This window comes from Monodelphis domestica, chromosome 1, assembly GCF_027887165.1.
Source record: "Monodelphis domestica isolate mMonDom1 chromosome 1, mMonDom1.pri, whole genome shotgun sequence".
NCBI lineage: Eukaryota > Metazoa > Chordata > Mammalia > Didelphimorphia > Didelphidae > Monodelphis > Monodelphis domestica.
In genome coordinates this window covers 276,460,329-276,478,219 of record NC_077227.1, presented here as the reverse complement: position 1 = coordinate 276,478,219, position 17,891 = coordinate 276,460,329, and the positions used below count along the sequence as shown (strand labels likewise).

At 33.5% G+C, this 17,891-nt stretch overlaps 1 protein-coding gene across 29 annotated transcripts in view; it reads right to left on the bottom strand.

Moving 5' to 3' along the window:
* FUT8 (fucosyltransferase 8) overlaps nt 1-17,891 on the bottom strand; it is a 461,812-nt gene that overhangs the window by 230,967 nt on the left and 212,954 nt on the right. The gene's annotated exons all lie outside the window — the stretch shown is intronic.

The window sequence follows — 17,891 nt, the reverse complement described above, 5'->3', positions numbered from 1 at the left end:
AAAAATTATTAAGCACTTACCATGTGCCAAGCATTATGATAAGTACTAAAGATACAAATACAAACAAAAAGACAGTCCCTTCCCAGAAGGAGATTCCATTCTAACAGGAAAAGGCAAAATATTAAGGAAATGGTAGCCAGGAAGATATATTTTGTATGGAAAGTTACAGGGATGGTGAGTACAGAATTAGAAGAGTAGAATGAGATACTCTTTCCAGAAGCCCTGACTGGATTTATCAGATTATGGATCCAATAGAAGGTCAAGAAAACAAAAGTCAGAAATGGGTGGGAAGTATACAAGTTCAATGGAATGATAACGGGTGATAAAATGGCCCAGAGAGTGAAATGAAATGTCCAGGGACTTATATGTAATAGATGACTGAGGAAATCACCAAACTAATAATGCCACTACACAGAGCAGCAGTGGATAAAGCACTAGGCCTGGAGTTAGAAAGACCGGAGTTCAAATCCATTCTCAGATATTTACTTACTAGTTGTGTAATTCTAGACAAGTCACTTAACCTTCACCTACCTCAGTTTCCTCAACTGTAAAACAAGGATCATAGCACCTACATCTTTCACAGAGTTGTTCATATAGACTTGTATACCTCTTCTATGCTGCTGATTAAATCCTGAATCCTGTTCTTAAATATCTATTCCACTTCCCTAAAGATCTTGGATATTAGAATTTAATCAGAGAAATTTACAGCAAAAATAATTTTTAATTAACTTTTTTCTTTTCTAACTTTAAGTGTACTGGTTCTGTTTGTACAAAAGCTTTTTCAATTTTATGAAATCAAAATTGTTCATTTTAGCTCATGTGAACATTTCCCATGGGTAGGTCAAGAATTCTTCCATTATTCAAAAGTGGGAGAAGTATTTCTTTCCCTTCTCTTCTAATTTTTTTTTTTTAATATGACCTTCTATATCTAGGTCATGTATCTATTTGGAGCTAATTAGAGTAAATAGTGTGAGGAATTGAATTAAACCTCATTTCTGCCAGATTCCTTTAAGACTTTCGCAGCAATTTTTGTCAAATAATGAGTCTTTTCATCAGTAGTTAGTGCTATTAGGTTTATCAAACATTCTACACTATTAAAGTGCTCTTGGATATTTATGTACTTAATCTACCATTGAACTTTTTCTATTTTTTAACCAAATATGCCAAATAACTTTAAAGATTAATGTGCTAAGCCGCCATCCTTCCCATTTTTTAAATTACTTCCCTTGAGATACTTTCATTATTCTACATGAACTGTACTTTTTTTTCTAATTCTAGAATGAAACCCTTTCATGTATTATTAGGACATTGTATTTGAAAACTAAATAGTAATTTCATTTCATTGCACTGGCACAGCCTAACTATGAGCACTTCATATCTCTCAATTTAAGTATGTCTTTTCTTCTGTAAAGAACGCTCTAAAAGTGTATTCACATAATTCTTACATTAATCTTGGTAAACAGATTTCAGAATCTTTTCTACATACTGCAGTTATTTTAAATGGAATTATTTTTCCACCCTCAATTTTGTTGGCTGATTTTTCCCCCCTATTTTTATTTTTCACTACTTCAGTGAAGTTGTTAATTGTTTACTTAGTTTTTTGATTTGACCTTCTTTCTAGTATTTTCTAAATAAGCCAACATATTAGCAAATATATATATATATAATTGTTTCCTCTTTGTCTATAATTGCTTATTTTCTATTTCTTTTTCTTATCTTATTACAATAGGCAAACATTTCTAGAACTATATCAAGTAAGAGTAGTAACAGTGAACATCCTTGCTTTAGCCCTGATCTTACTAGAAAAGTCTCTGGAATTCCTAGATAATACTGGCGGTCAGGTTTTATATAATTTGTTCTACCATATTAAGAAAAGGCTAATTATTATTATACTTTTTGTATTAACATAATATATCTTCTCCATGGTATTTTCTGAATCTATTGGTATAATTATGTGGTGTTTTTGTTTTTGCTATTATATTTAGAATGTTCCTGATATTGAACAAACTCTGGCTATCAAGTATAAATACAGCATGGTCAGAGTATTTAATATTTTCAACACATTACAGTAACCTCTTACTAAAGTTTTATTGAATATTTTTGCACTGTAGACATTAAAGATACTAGTCTATAATTTTCTTCCTTTGTTTTTGGTATTAGGACCACAGCTGTCTCACAGAAAGAGTTTAGTAGAATTTCTTTTTCTCTGTTTTTGAAAACAATGTATATAATATTGTAATGAATTGCCCTCTGAACTTGCAGAATTATTTTTAACTCTATCAGAGATTTTATCCTCCTCTGGGATTTTGTTTATGACATATTCAACTTCCTCTTCCTGAGACAAAAGTTAAGTATTCTTTTTCTATTATTCAGATATTCTGACTACTTAATCTATTTTTAAAAATTCATTAATTTTAAGTTATAATTTTTCTTGGCACAGAATTGGGCAAAATATTGCTTTACTTTAAACAAATTACAGAGTATTTCTGTCCAGTTACAAGAGGCAACCACATATTACTGAAACTATCTAGAACCTTGAATTATCCTAAGTGCATTAAGAAAATTAATTGTCTAATTAATAGAGATAATATGTAATGCCTTAATATGTATGTAGATATAATGAATGTATATAGACATAATGAATATATACACACACATATGCATGCATAATACATACACAATCAATATGGAAAAGTGAAAAGGTTTTTTATTTCAATACTGAAAGGCAGTAATGTAAAAGGGGCGGTATATTTATTCTTTGTAACAACCAGAGGAGAGGTAAGTAGATAGATGGCTCAGTGATAGACCATTAGACCTGCAGAAGACCTGATTTCAAATCTTGTCTCAAACACTTATTATATGACCCTGGGCAACTCACTTAGCCTCTACTTGCCTTAATCCACTGGAGAAAGAAATGGCCACTATTCCTCTATATTTTGCCAAGAAAATCCATGAGTACTGGCACATTATGATCCATGACATCACAAAGACTCAGACACAACTGAACAACAGAATGACAACAAAAACAATAAAGAATAAAACTGAAAGCAATGGGTGTTAAGTTGCTAAGAGGTAAATTTCAACTCAATATGAGGGAACATTTTTTAGACTTGGATATTTAAGATTAGTTTAAAAAAAAAAAACTGGGTCTTCCTAAGAGCCACCTAACTCTCAAAATATACCTTTGTATTTGTTTTGTACATACTGTATTTTCTCCCCCAATAGAATTCAAGCTCTTTGAGGGCAACAACTACTTCTTTATCTTTATATGCCCAGTGTCTAATATAGTACCTAACACAGAATGGGTGCTTAACAAAATGCTACTAACTTATCTACTAGTTGAATTAACTATCTCAGAAAGTAAGAGCACTACCTATTATGACAGGTCACCAATTAAAGACTGGATGTTCATTTGTCAGGGATAATGAAAAGAGAACGTCTATTCAGGTATCAGTTGAATTTGAACACCTCTAAGTTTCTATGCTCCTATAAAGTGATTTGCTTCCTAAAGTTCTAAATGTTAAATATTCCTTAATATTTCTGTGATTGCCTATAAAATAAGAATGATGCTGTTTTTCTCTCCAAAAGATGTGTCACATTTATTAAACAACTACTTTACATAGTAATACAGTGCTACATACTATAGGTGCAAAGTAACAAAGAAATAGAATACCAGTCTTTGCTCACCTAATAATCTAGCTGGAGAAAGAAAATAATACCTTTGAAAATTGCTTTACATTTAGAAATCATCATATCAATAAACGCCAAAAAGCATACCATGAAATGACTAAGTGTTGAAGATGATACAAAAATAAGGGAGAATAAATAATAAAAGAGAGCAACAAAAAAAATTGCAAAAAAGGGTTTTGAGGACTGATATTATAGAGTCCATTTAAAACTTGCTCATTACAGGGCAGCTAATGGGTTAATGGATTGAGAGCCAGGACTGGGGACAGAAGGTCCTGGGTTCAACTCTAGCCTCAGACACTTCCTAGCTTTGTTAACCCTGGACAAGTCATTTAACCCTCATTGTCTCACCCTTACTAATCTTTACCTTAAAACCAATACAGAGCATTAATTCTAAAATGCAAGGTAAGGGTTGGGGTTTTTTTTGTTTTAATCTCCAACTAAAGCAGTTATGACACTAAATACTAGAGCTTTCCAAAGTGGCTGCCTCAGGAGTCAATATATTTCCTCCTTACTGGATGTCTTCAAGCAAAGGCTATCTGACTCCTCCTTAGGTATGGTATAAAGAGATTTATTGTTCAGAGATGGGTTGTGGTAGAGGGCTTCAAATATTCTATGATTTATGATTCCAAAGATAAATAGTACCTCTGAGCAAATTGCAGCATATGATATTATAAAATTAAGTATCCCCTGGCCTTTGATAACAAGCTGTAAGTCTATTCGATGCTTATCTCTGATTTTGCACCTGGACTCTGATCTCACCTAAATCTTTCTCCAGGGTGATGGCTCCATAAGATTGAATTCTCTTATTTGTAATAGAGAAGCTTTTTTCTTACTTCCCTGAAGACACTGGCTGATCTCTAGTTATTCTGACACTGAATTTGTACTGACAAGTCTCTAGCCTCTGGTTCCTCAGGTATTTACGTCTATGGCTTTATCTCCTCCCATCACATACCATAAATGGTAGAGTCAAGCCTTATGAAACATCCATTTCCTCTGCAAGATATTGAGTTCCTCAATAGCTAAGCTAAACCTGGGGATGAACATAGCAGATAGCTTCTAAAGACAGATAAATCAGTGAAACTGGTGAAAATGTATAGGTCGTATGTATTTAATTTGATTCAAGGTTTCTTTTCTCTTCTTGGTGACTTATGACCAGCAATCTAAAGAAATTTAATATAGTCTGAGACTGCCTAGAGGATATTAAGCATTTATTACAGTTTTATTAGGGCCTACAGTTAGTTATAAATTTATAGTGCATATGTATCTTATATACTGGCACAGTGCTGAATATTATGGTGATATGAGCTGTGTTCCTGTGGAAATAATATTATATCTAAAAGTCCTTCGCAATAGAATTAGGGGAGACAGTTTCAGCAGAAGTCTTTATGGAGTACTAATAATCACAGAGAAAATTTCATTACTGGATCATAAAAATCACAATGTTAAGTCTCAGAATAGGTGCTTTGACCCATGAAAGAAAGGTAAGTCAACAAGTCTCAATAAGAATATGAAGTCATAGGGTATTATTCAGGTGTACTGAATTTTAGTCACAAAACTATTACATATCTGGTGCTAACTTTAATTCTGCACCTCAAATTATTTCTGTGCATAAATGACTAGTGACTGTATTCCAGTGGGCATGGGCTTGAATTTGGAATCAGAAGCTTCTCTTATTGTAGTTGTACAATTCTTAGTGATTCCATGAACCATAGCTATTCATGTGGTTTTACTGGCAAGGCTCCTGGTATAGTTTGCCATTTCCTTCTACAGTGGATCCAGTAGACCCTTTTATCAAGCAGTCAGAGGTTCAGGGACTTACCCAAGCACACAAGGCTAGGAAGTATCTAATATCAAACCTGAATTAAGGTCTTTCTGATTTCTGCCCAGCTCACTATCCACTAAACCACCTAGATGTCTCCTAGGTATATAAAGGTTTAGTGACTTTGCCAAGGTCACACAGCTAGAAGGTATCTGTTATTAGTACACCATAAAAAATTGTTCCAATGTGTGGATATCTTGATTGTAATTTCTAATTTCCGACTTTTGCACAACAGATATTTACTTCCACATGGCTAGCATGAGGCTATAGATTTAGGATACAAAACAGTTCCTACTCTGCTATAGCTGAGTTCAAATCCAGACCATTCTACCTCAAATTCCAGTGCTCTATTCCATATTATGATCTCATGGTCAAATACCTAAACAGGAATCCTCTCTATAACTCCAATTAATAGTCTTTAATCCTCTGCTTAAAAGAATATATAAAGTCACAACTTCCCAAAGCACCAGATTTCACTATAGGAAAATTCTACTTTGACTGCAATTTCTAGTCAGTTTTACCATTTAGTACTTGTATGACTTTGGACAAAACATGAACTCTTTAAGTTGTCTATAAAATACAAGGAGAAGAGAGAAAAGGGGAAGAACAGAAAAAGGAATGGAAAGAAAAGTGATTAAATATTCACGTAGCACCTACTATGTGCCAGACACTAGCACAGACATTGTTATATATGAAGTCGAGAAAGGCATTATCTCATTTGATCCTCACATCGTCCCCTCAAGATAAGGGCTGGTATTATCCCCATTTTACAGTTGAGGAAACTAAGGCAATGAGATGTCTGAGGTCACATTTGAAGTCAGATCTTCCTGACTCCAGGCCCAGGCCTCTGTGCATTGTGGCAACCCCTAGTTGCCAACAAGGGCAGGAACTTCCTTCTGGTCCCAAACCTGCGATTTTATGATAATGTTAGGACGACATGTGTTTTTAAAAATATGCTAGATTGGAAATGGTAGTGAAAGAAGTGATCCTTTTGCCAGAAATCAAGTTAGAAAACTGAGTTAGAAAAAATTATGTGCTGAGTTCAAGCTACATTTTGGGAGGGCTGGTTGAGTGACATAGAAATATTCTATACCCCAAAAAAGTACTTCTAAGGGATAAAGGATCATTAAGTCTTAACCTGTACACAAAGAAGGTAGCTGTAATCTCTTCTACCTATTCTGGATAAGTCCATATATTCAAAAGCCAGCTCTGTCCTAGTGCAAAGACCCAGAAAGGGCATGCTTAGAAGGCAAACAGAGGGAGAAAATTCATACTGAGAGGAAAACCTCCTGCAAGGATTTTTTACAAGCTGCCAAGAAGCTCCAATGTGCTCCATCTGGAGCAGGAACAGTATATAAACCATTATGGGTTTTTTACTCTTAGAAAAGGTTTATTTACATTCATATAGCTGGGATACATCTTAAGTATGATTTTAATTTTATGAGGAAGAAAGCATTTGCTTTATCTCACCAACATAATTATTCTTTCTCTCCTAACCTTTATCATTCCTGAGAACAGTTGACTGTTTGGTTTCCAGTACTTTGCCAGTTGAGGATATCTTTAGGAGAGCACTTGACTCAGATTGAGAGGTTTATGACCCACTGAGATATATGGCTTGGTGACCCAAGTCATTTAATCTCTCAGTTAGAAATTAGTATTTCAGAAAGCATTTATTAAGCACTTAAAGGTTTACAAGCATTTATTAATCACCTACTATATATAAGCTCTTTGCTAAACATCTGATCCTCACAACAATCCTGTGAGGTAGATGGTATTATGATCCTATGGGGCTGATTTGACACAGCTAATGAGTATCAAAGGCCAGATATGAATTTAAGTCTTCCTGACTCCAGGCTCAGCTCTCTGTCCCTTGTGTCACCAAGATACTCTACTCTGGGGCAAGCACTGTGGAAAGCTAAAGGTTACAGAAAAAAAAAAGGGGGGGGGGGAGTCCCTGCATTAAGAATAGTTTAGCAAGTACTAATCTCAACTAACAGTTTCTATGCTTAGTGTTCCTTATTCCAAAGAAATCACAAGTCCAGTCCATAATAAAAATCATGAGGACAATTTAACATGACAGTGAATATCAAATACCAATGACAATGTTAGTCTATACTTTCTTTTCATACACATATAGAAGAAAAGACATTATAAGCTCCTTCAAGGAAGAAGTCATGACTTCCTTTTGGTAGTATTACTTAGATTTGCATATATTGGAGGTAAAGAAATATTTCCCTTTGCCACTTTGTAGTCACAACGAAGAATCAGCACAACACAAGGGAGAGTCACCATAACACATTCCACAAAGGAAGTCAACTCAGCAGTACAAAGTAGCAAAATCCTAAATGTATATTAATAATTTCTATATAGCATAAGATAGTCAATAGACAAGTATGAAGCAGTTACTATGTGGCAGAAACTGTGCTAAAGACTGGGGATACAAAGAAAAGCAAACTCAGACCCTAAATCGTTAATACAAAAATATGTTTTGCATGACTTCATATATATAATCGGTATCATATTGTTTGCCTTCTCAGTGATGGGGGAGGAATAAAAGGGAGGGAGAGAATTTGGAACTCAAAAATTTTTAAAGAATGCTATTAAAAAAAATAATTTTTACAAAACTATCCCTCGGCTCTAGGAGTTCACATTCTAATGAAGAATAATGAAATATGAAATATGAAAATACCAAGGTACACATGGAATGTATATTCAGAATAGAGGGGAAGGCAATAGCATAGGAGGTGAAGGGAATAGTAATGAGGGATGTCCCAAATAAAGTCTGGCTGTAAAAATTAGGATTTGTTATGAGTCTTGATGAAAGTTAGACAAGCTAAAGGTCAAAGGTGAAGAATGCCATTGTTGTCATGGCAGATATGTCCAGTATGAATGAAGGTATTAAGTTAGAAGATGGAGTGTTTGTGTGAAGAATAACAGTTGGCCAGTGGTAGATGCACTGTCAATGGGAGTAAAGAGCAAGACCAGAAAAAGAGGAAGGGGACAAGTTGTGAATGGCTTTAAACGCCAGTCTTGGTATTTGATCCTAAAGAAAAAAGGGAATCATTGGAGTTTACTAAGCATTGGGGGAGGAGAAAGGTTCCTGTGCTATAGAAAAATCACTCTGGCAACTGTACAGAGGACAGAATGGAGCAGAGACTCCATTCTATACTAGATGTAAGTGAAGAGACTCCATTCTATACTAGATGTAAGTGAAGAGAAGATGACATACAAGGTGGGATACAAAGATAGAAATTACAAGATATGACAAGTGAATGATTATGAGGAAGTTAGAGTAAAAAGTGAAGAATCTAAGCCTAGCTTATTGGGAGGATGATCATATCCTCGACAATGAGAGGGAAGTTAGAAAGAAGAGAGGCTTTGGGGGTAATCAATAATGAAATGTTTTGAACATGATGAGTTTGAGATATTTAAAGAATATTCAATTCAATACATGCAAGAGATAGGTTGTAATGCAGGATTGGAGCATAGGAGAACAGATGAATATATACCAATCCATATCACAGAGCAATTGAAATGCAACTACATTTACCTAAACATACATATGAAAAATGATCTTGCTGTGTGGTTTTATTAGCTTTAACAATAGGAACAACAAACTAAAACCAATAAAAAAAAATTTAACTCTAACATCTTATTTTGCATTCTTTTTAAAAAACATATAAACCTGTATTCAATTAAAAATCCTCATTCTTACTCTAAATAATCCTCTAGAAAAACTGAGCCAAAATATAACTTGCAAAAGAGATTTGCCTAAAGTGTATTGATTTTCAACATCCCATTTCCACCATAACATGTTAAATACTACACTTAACAGATGCAAGCTAACATTTGAGAATAAATATGGGAGCTAATTTATACATTTTACTTATATCCACACATACATCATCCTCAAAAAAAATCCTTTAAAAAAGGCACAAAAAGAATAAAAACATCAATGATTATGACCCTTCTACACATGCACCCCTTTCCCTGACCTTTGAAGTCATTCCCAAATCTGAGATTCTTGTGATCCCATGAAAATACAGATTGGGAGCTCAGTGCAAAAGTCAAAAGAAAAGATACAAATTCATGAGATTAAAGTCAAAGGCATGGAATCATAAGAGAAAGCTAAGAAGGGCTGGGTAATTAGAAGAGCCAACCTATATTTAAACAGACATAAGAGGACCTAGGTGGCATAGTGGCTAGAGTGCAGAGTCTGAAGTCAGGAAGACTCATATTCCTGAGTTCAAATATGATCTCAGACACTAGCTGTGTGACCCCGGGCAAGTCAATTAATCCTATTTGCCTCAGTTTTCTCACCTGTGAAATGAGCTGGAGAAAGAAATGACAAATTACTCCATTATTCTTGCCAAGAAAACCCCAAATGGAGTCACAAAGAGTTTGAGGTGACAAACAAATAACAACAAATGACCATAACTTTTTCACCACCCAATCTCCATTAAACTCTCTGTCTTAAAAAAAAATAAGGCAAAAAAGAGGCAAAAATCACTCAGTTAAGTAGAATAACCAGAGGAGTAAGTGTTACAGAAGCCCAAGGAGGGGTGACTTTTAAGTAGAAAAAAGATGATCGAATACATCACAGAGGTTTTAAAATAAAGTAAATTGAGCAAATAAGAACTAGATTTAGAAACTAGGAGACTGGGTTAACAGCATCATTTACTATTATAGTATATATATGTACATATAATATATAAATATTTTTATATGTAAGCTATTATCATTTATTTATATGATATTGTCTGGGAATAGCTTAGAAACATTGAGTAATAGCATAAGCAGAGAGGTACAGGAGAAACCAAGCTGTGAAACCTTAAGAAAAATGTAAATGGTAAGGAAATGAGGACAACTCCCTCTTAAAAAGGTAATTCTAAAACGAAGGGGAAAGGGATGCGATAGCTACTTGAGGGGGTAAAGAAGGATGAAGGCAATGGGTTTGGGTTTTCTTTTTGTCTTAATTAGGATAAGAAGGGTTAGATGACCATGGTTATAAGCCAAAAAGAAGTTTTCAATTGGAAGGGGAAAAATAAAGAAAAAAAATAGAGAAAGAAGAAATGATTGATGGAGAAGATCCCAGATGAGCCAAGGCAGGGAGTAAGAATGAGAGCATAAATAAAGGCATTAACCTTGAAAAGAAAGACATCACTTCTTCATGGACTATAGGAGGGAAAGAGGAGAGGTTGGATAAAAAGCTACAAGGTATCAAAGTGGAAAGAAAGCTGAAGGCTCAATCTTTTCAGAAAAGTAGGAAACAATATTATTTATTTTAATTCCATATAGAACACTTGGAATTTGCTATTGCACATATTAATGACTGAATGTCATCAAAAATAGCTTTATAATCTCTGCTAAAACATAATGGATAGGATATGCAAGATAAAAAATATTGAAGATGGGAGTCACCTGAAAAAAAAAGATAGAATATCAATAGATTATATGCTTCTTTCTGCTGCTAACTTGCTAAGTATTGCTCATGCTACTAAATTTCAGTTACTATTATGAACAGGGTTCAAATTCTAGCTCTTCTCCTTATTATATATGTAATCTTGGACAAAGTATTTTAAGAGAATTAAAGCAAGATTAGTTATCAATACTATATACTCACTTCACCTTAATTGAAACATCCCTCAAGTAAAACAATCATCTACTGAATAATCAAGGGCTTAACACTTTGCTAAGTGCTACATTTCAAAAGAAATTTAAGACATAGTCTTTAACAATAAGGAGTTTGCAGAAAGAATGATGGTTAAAATTCTGATTTTTTCAGTCGTAAAAGTCAGTGTTACAATTAGAGTGATTAGAGTTCAATGGAAATAAATGGATTTTTTAAAATGCCAATAAAGAAATGTTCTGATACAGGCAGGTACAATTAATCCAGTAATTATATGATTACCATCTTTTCCAAAGACAATGCAGTTAATAAAGTAAAATAGCAAACACAGTAACTGCAAAAAAAATAGAATCAAAAAGTCTACTCTGCCAATAAAAAAGGAAGAAAAAAAAGCCCTAACATTTGATTCCATTCAAAACTTTCACGTTTTCCTCAGAAAAATATAATTTTAAAATTATTTTCCTAAATTTGTACAATGTCAATAAAAATAGCAAATCTGTCATAAAAAGTCTTGATTAATTGCTTTTAAAATTAACATCCTGAACAAAAAAAAAAATAGTGCTTCAAGCCTTCAGACATTTTTTTACATTTCAATTTATCTCAAAGAAATGTACTGAATGAATACAGAATGATTAGTATTCTAACCTAGTTCTACCATTACTTGAAGTCATCTTTGCACTTTGGCTTATTCTTGTTAACTACCAGAAAACACAGGGTAAAATAAGTACAAAAAATGTTAGCAGAATTATGGTTCAGGGAAAAGTCACAAAATCAGTATGAATAGTAGCCATGTTTCTACCTCTTTCCTCTGGCTTTCGACCTTTTCTATTTCCTATTTTATTTTTTATTTTCAGTTCCAAATTCTTTCTCTCCCTGACCCATTTAAAAAAAGGAAGAAATATGATAAACATTATTCATATGAAGTCATTCTGAACATCAAGCTTTTCTAATGTGAAACCTTGTTTCCACATCTGACAGAGCATCCTAACCCCAAGAGGAAAATTGTAGGGGACATGTGACAGGAAAATTTTAAGATAATATAGTATGTTAAAATGTAATTTCCTAAAAGTATAAATTTAATATACACCATCAGAGATCATTTTCACTATCATCTATTCCAGAGGTTCTTAACCTTTTTTTGTGACATAAACTCCTTTGTCAGTCTTCAAAATCTATAACCTTGTCAAAATGTTTTCACAAATGCATAAAATATAGAGGATTACAAAAGAAACCCTAGGTTAAGAAATTGTAATCTATATTATTAGCAGATGGGGTTACAAATTTTAACCGCATAACACCTTTATAAATTTTTTGGCATCCATTTCCCATATAAGGTATCTGAATCTAGGGGCTGAAGTTTTATTTTCTTAATAGACTGAAATATGCTAAAATAGATTTAAATTCATAATGCACAAAGGATCTTTTTAAGGAAAGAAGAACTCATATTAAAGACATGATTTCCTCCATAGAACAGAAAGCAGATTACTGAAAATCAGGAAAGTCAGTTAACATTCACTCTATGAAGACTAGAAGCAAACTGAACAACTGTTCAAAGGCTTAGACTAACAAGAGGCAAAATCAGCTCAGCAAATCATCATCATCATCATCATCATCATCATCATCATCATAGGATTATCATTGTGACACAGGAAGTTAGAACTCTAACTCTTCATCATTCTGAAAATAAATGAGGGAGTTCAGCTTAAAGAACATTTCTTGATAATGCTCTTAACACCTTACACTAGAGGCCATAGCTTTAGTCATTCATTTCTCTCTGGTTATTATAAATCTAAAATTGTAAATATTTAACTAGTTCCTACTTATTGGGGTCACTATATCTGACATTACATAGTCAACACCAAAAATATTACTTATGTGACCTATCACAATTTGCTTTTCTTTATTAATTATATTAGTTGACATTTTAAGGTATTCAAAGTCCTTTACACCACACTAGTACCTCACAACCATCCTATATAGGATGTTAGGGTACAATAAATACTTATTGATTTTGGATTAAATTGAATAAACCTAACTGGTTATCAAGAATTCTGGAAATGAAAGGAAACTTAGACCTCCATTCATCTGAACACTTGAAAAAAAAAAGTATCTACTGGAAATAAACCCAACAAGTAAATAGTCATCTGGTATTTGAAAATTTCTACAGAATTCATTTATCTACTACTACCCTCTTCAAAACAGCCGATTTCTGAGAAGTTCTGTTTGATGAAAAATTGGATTCACACCTCTGTTACATATTGGCTAAGTATCACTTGAGACAAGTCAATTAACCTCTATGTCCCCAAAAACTCTTCAAAGTTTAATGACAGTTGCTAATCTTTGTCAGTAGAGTGAATTGCCACAGTGGGAATTCCCTAAATCCATGAAATCATGGGTCTTGACAACTCCCCTTCTCCTTGCTACTCAATCCTCCAAAAAGTTGTTCAATGGTATTGTCTACGTCAATCCTAATGTTGTCTCTTTCTTGATCTTTCATCTGAATTCTAGTTTTGCTCCCTTGCCCTATCAACGTTTGTTTCTTTTTCGGAATAATAAAACTACATATTGAATACAATGACAGTCCTCATCCTAGACCCTCAAACCTAAATCTTCTCCTTTCTAAAATAACTATCTTCATGTCCTTCATGTTTTCTAATAATATTTTAGTCCACGCTACAAACTCTCTCTAATAAGGAGTATATTCCTATAATGAAAACAGAACAGAAAACATTGTAAATTATGAACTATTTCCTCTGCAGTGTCTCAATTTTGGTAAAGCATAGTGGGCTAATATATCATCAGGAAGATTTTTTTATGATTTTTTAAATACAAGAGAATTCAAGCACATTGCCAAATAAAAAGTCTTTCTTCTTTCAAGTGGCAATATCAACCTAAAACCTTAATCTAAAATACCTTTCCAACACTTTACCTTGGTAAATCAAAATTTAAAAATCCAAATTTCATCAGATTGCTTAAGCACAGTGTTTTCAAAGTTATACGTTTTGCATGGACAAATGTTAAAGATGTTAGGAAGTTATAAACATCAAGATTTGGCAAACAACTAGATCTTTGAGGTGAGTGACCTTGAGGAATAAGGATAATATGAAGGTTATGCAACTGGGAGATTGAGAGTACAGCAATGAGTTCAACAGAAATAGAAAGTTTGGAAAAGGAAATTTTGGAATAAGGTAATGAGCTATGTTTTATATGTATTGGATTCCTTATATCAAAGGAACACTCAAATGGAAATGTGTAACAAGCAACCAGTGATGTCCACCTAAAGAAAGCTATGGGGGAAACATAAAGAATTATTTACGTAGATTTAGTCATCATCTATAAAAAGGTGGTAATTAAAATCATGGGAGCAGATAGTCATCAAAAGAGACACTAAACAGAAAAAAAAAAAAAGGCCCAGGACATAAACCTTAGGGAATACCCATACTTATAGGGCACAACATAGATTATCGGCCATCAACAGAGATTTATAGCCTATAAAAGAGTAACCAAGAGGATACTAGTATCATGAAATCCCAGAGAAGAAAGAATAATCAGGAGGAGAAGATGGTCAATACTGCAAAAGTGGCAGAAAGATTAAAAAGGATAAAGACTAATAGCACTTGACTTTGTAATTAAGAGATTTGTTTTTAAGAAAGCAGTTTCAGCTGAATGAGGTAGAAAGTCAAACAATGCAAAGGTTTGAGGATTAAATGAGAGGAGGGAAAATTAACATAGCTTTTTCTAGAAGTCTGACTAATAAAGGGAGTAAAACCTAAAGAGATGGTGGGATCTAGTAAAGGTTTATAAGAAGGGGAAAAACTTGGTTATCTTTGAAGGTTAATATTTGAGAACCAGTATAAAGGAAGACACTGAAGATTAGAGGGAGGGAGGGACTGACTGAGGGGGAAATGTAATGAAGAAAAAAAAGAAGGGTTAGGTTAAAGGGCTAGTTAGCCTGATTTTGAGTGAAAGCAAAACAAACAGTTAACACCAGATACTAACCAGTTGAAATGTGAATTAATTTTCCCAGGAAGTTTAGGAGGAATGCCAAGAAAACAGATTTTAATTTTCTCATGTGAGAATTAAGGGCCTGAAACAGATGTATATAGATCCCCCTACTTCCCCTTGGGATTCTACATGTGAAATGCTATTTCAGATTCTATAAAGGAACAGGATAAGGGGAAGGGAGGAGGAAGGTGTAAGGGAGACTTGAATAAGTAAACTCCCAATACACAAAAATCCTAACCAAAGCGGGAAAAATGACTTAATTCTTAATCTAGTCACATACAAATGTGTATTTTATGTTTGTGTGTGTGTGAAAAACATGTAAGAGTGCTAGTCGTATGAAGAAGGGTCATTTAATTAGCAGAGAGTAGTAGAAAGGAGGATAGGATAGGAGTTGTCAAGAGATTTTAAAGTAAAGAGAAGATTCACATATAGTGAAATGTCCTTAATTTTTTGAGGTTATCAGCTTATAGAGTAAGGAAAGAGTAAGCAGTAGGAGCTTGAAGAGGAAAGATTTGTAAGCTTATGTGGAGAGTAAAATAGAGATTCAACTAAGGAAGAATAAAATTACTATCTTGCTGCATTGAGAACCTTGTTGAAGTTGGGTATCATAGTGTCGGCATGTTTGTTAAGAATTCTTTTACAATGTCTCTAGGCAAAGAGGAAGAAAAAGGTAGAAGTAATCTAGGGCTAGGTTTGATAAAGAAAAGGACATGGGATGAGGGATTCAACAGCAGATGATAGTGGAGAGTTGAATGGTTAACTATAAAGATGAGTCTGGAAAAGAAGCAAAAATCTGAGAAAAGTCTGGGAGGGTAGAGGGTAGAGGGACTGAAGATTTTGTTAAGTGCTAAAAATAGATTTAAGAGGAGAGAAGCTTAGAGAGAATGGAATGATTTTAAAAGTTGTAATTATAAAAAGTTATAAGTAAGAAAAATGTCTGCATTTTTGATCAAGCAAGTGGAATATTTGTGAGTATTAAGAGCAAAAGTCCCCAAATTCAAGAATTCATGAAATTCACCAGACAAGAAAAAAAGATTTGAAGAAACCCAACACAATATAACACCTTAAGACCAACTCACTAATTTGTTCTCTCTATAGCTACACTACCACCCCTTTACCCTTCACACTCTTACACAATGTGTATGGGAAGGCAGGGGGAATGGGTAAAGGAGTATTGGGGATGGGTTTAGATGCTCTTGAATAACTAACCCTTTATCCCAACTCTGGCTGGTTTTATGAGTAAAATCAAAAGAAAAAAAAACACAAAACAAAACAGTAGAATCCTAAAGGGAAGTAATGAGAATTAACTGTTTTCCTCCAAGGGCCTTTTTCGCTTGAGGAATCTAAAAGCCATCCTCCTGACACTTCTAAACTACCTGGGAAAATTCATACCCATATCAACTAGTTAATATCCTGTGTTAACTGTTTCTTTCTTTTGCCTTTAGTCACAAAACCAGTCAAAAATGTTTCATTTTTCCCCCCCGAAAAACTTCATAGCTAAGTGTCTATCTGGGTCCAAAAAGCCCCATGGCACTTCTAGGTAAAACTCTTCATGTTCCCTTGTTAGCTATCCTTGAATAAATTTGAAAACATTTACAACTTCATACTTGCATTCTTCCCAAATCTGTTTATACCTTCAAAGATCCTAAAGCATATATTTGGAAGCAGAGGCATTAGATAACACTATGCTCCCCACTAATAATCCAGGAACACCCTGACCCCAGAAATGAAGTTCTCAGAGATGACATTTTTTCTGTACAAAATTATATCTGCAGTCAACCACACAATAATAATCTGGGGAACTGCCATAACATTACTCCAATATGGATGCAGCTTTGCAAATCCATAGCATCCTATTCCTACACCTCTACATTGCTGTAAAAAATAACCTTTAGTATTTTCCATTTGGATAAAAAAGTCTAGAAAGTCTCCTCCTCATTTATAAACTCCTCAAACTCAGAGAGCTCTCATTCCAATTATTTTAATGGGTAGTTTCAATTTATCCCACATTAATAAATCAGTACTTTAGAGAATATTATCTTTGTAATATCTATGACATAAAACCCCATTTCATACAAATAAGCATTACTAATAGTAACAAAATTGTTTTCTTTAAGAAATAAGGAAAGGCTTCATTCATTCCCAAAAAAGATAAGATTTTCAGTTTCAAATGAATTAACTATTCATGTAAAAATGTAACAAACCAAGTCGTCTCATATTTATTTATGGCAAATGTTTTCCTTATCCATTCATGTTAGAAATATCTAGATCATTTTGTGCTTTGATTTCAAAGAATGAATTTTAAGACATTGCATGGGGTTTTTTTCCCCAAAAATATCTACTATCTCTCTAAGATTCAAGAGAAAATTCTTGTTGTAAATAAATATACTTCATATTTCTTATCACAAATAAGAAAAAACTTTAAATTCTCTTCTAGTACAAACACAATCCAAATACTTTGGCAACAACTTGATTTGTTACATTTGGCATAAGAAAGCTATTTTATTTTTAAAACCCATATCATCATACAATTTTGCAAAGAACTTTCCTTTCAAAAGGATTTTTTAAATAAAGTTAATTAACCTTGTAATAACTTGAAAAATGTTAAGTCCTCACTATTATTCTATGGAAATTATTATGTATAACTGTATTTTGTCCTTATAATGATTGACTTCCATCAGTCAGCCGCAAATTTTTATTTTCATTTTTTTAAACTTGCCAAGTATGACAAAAAATTTCTTTTGATGT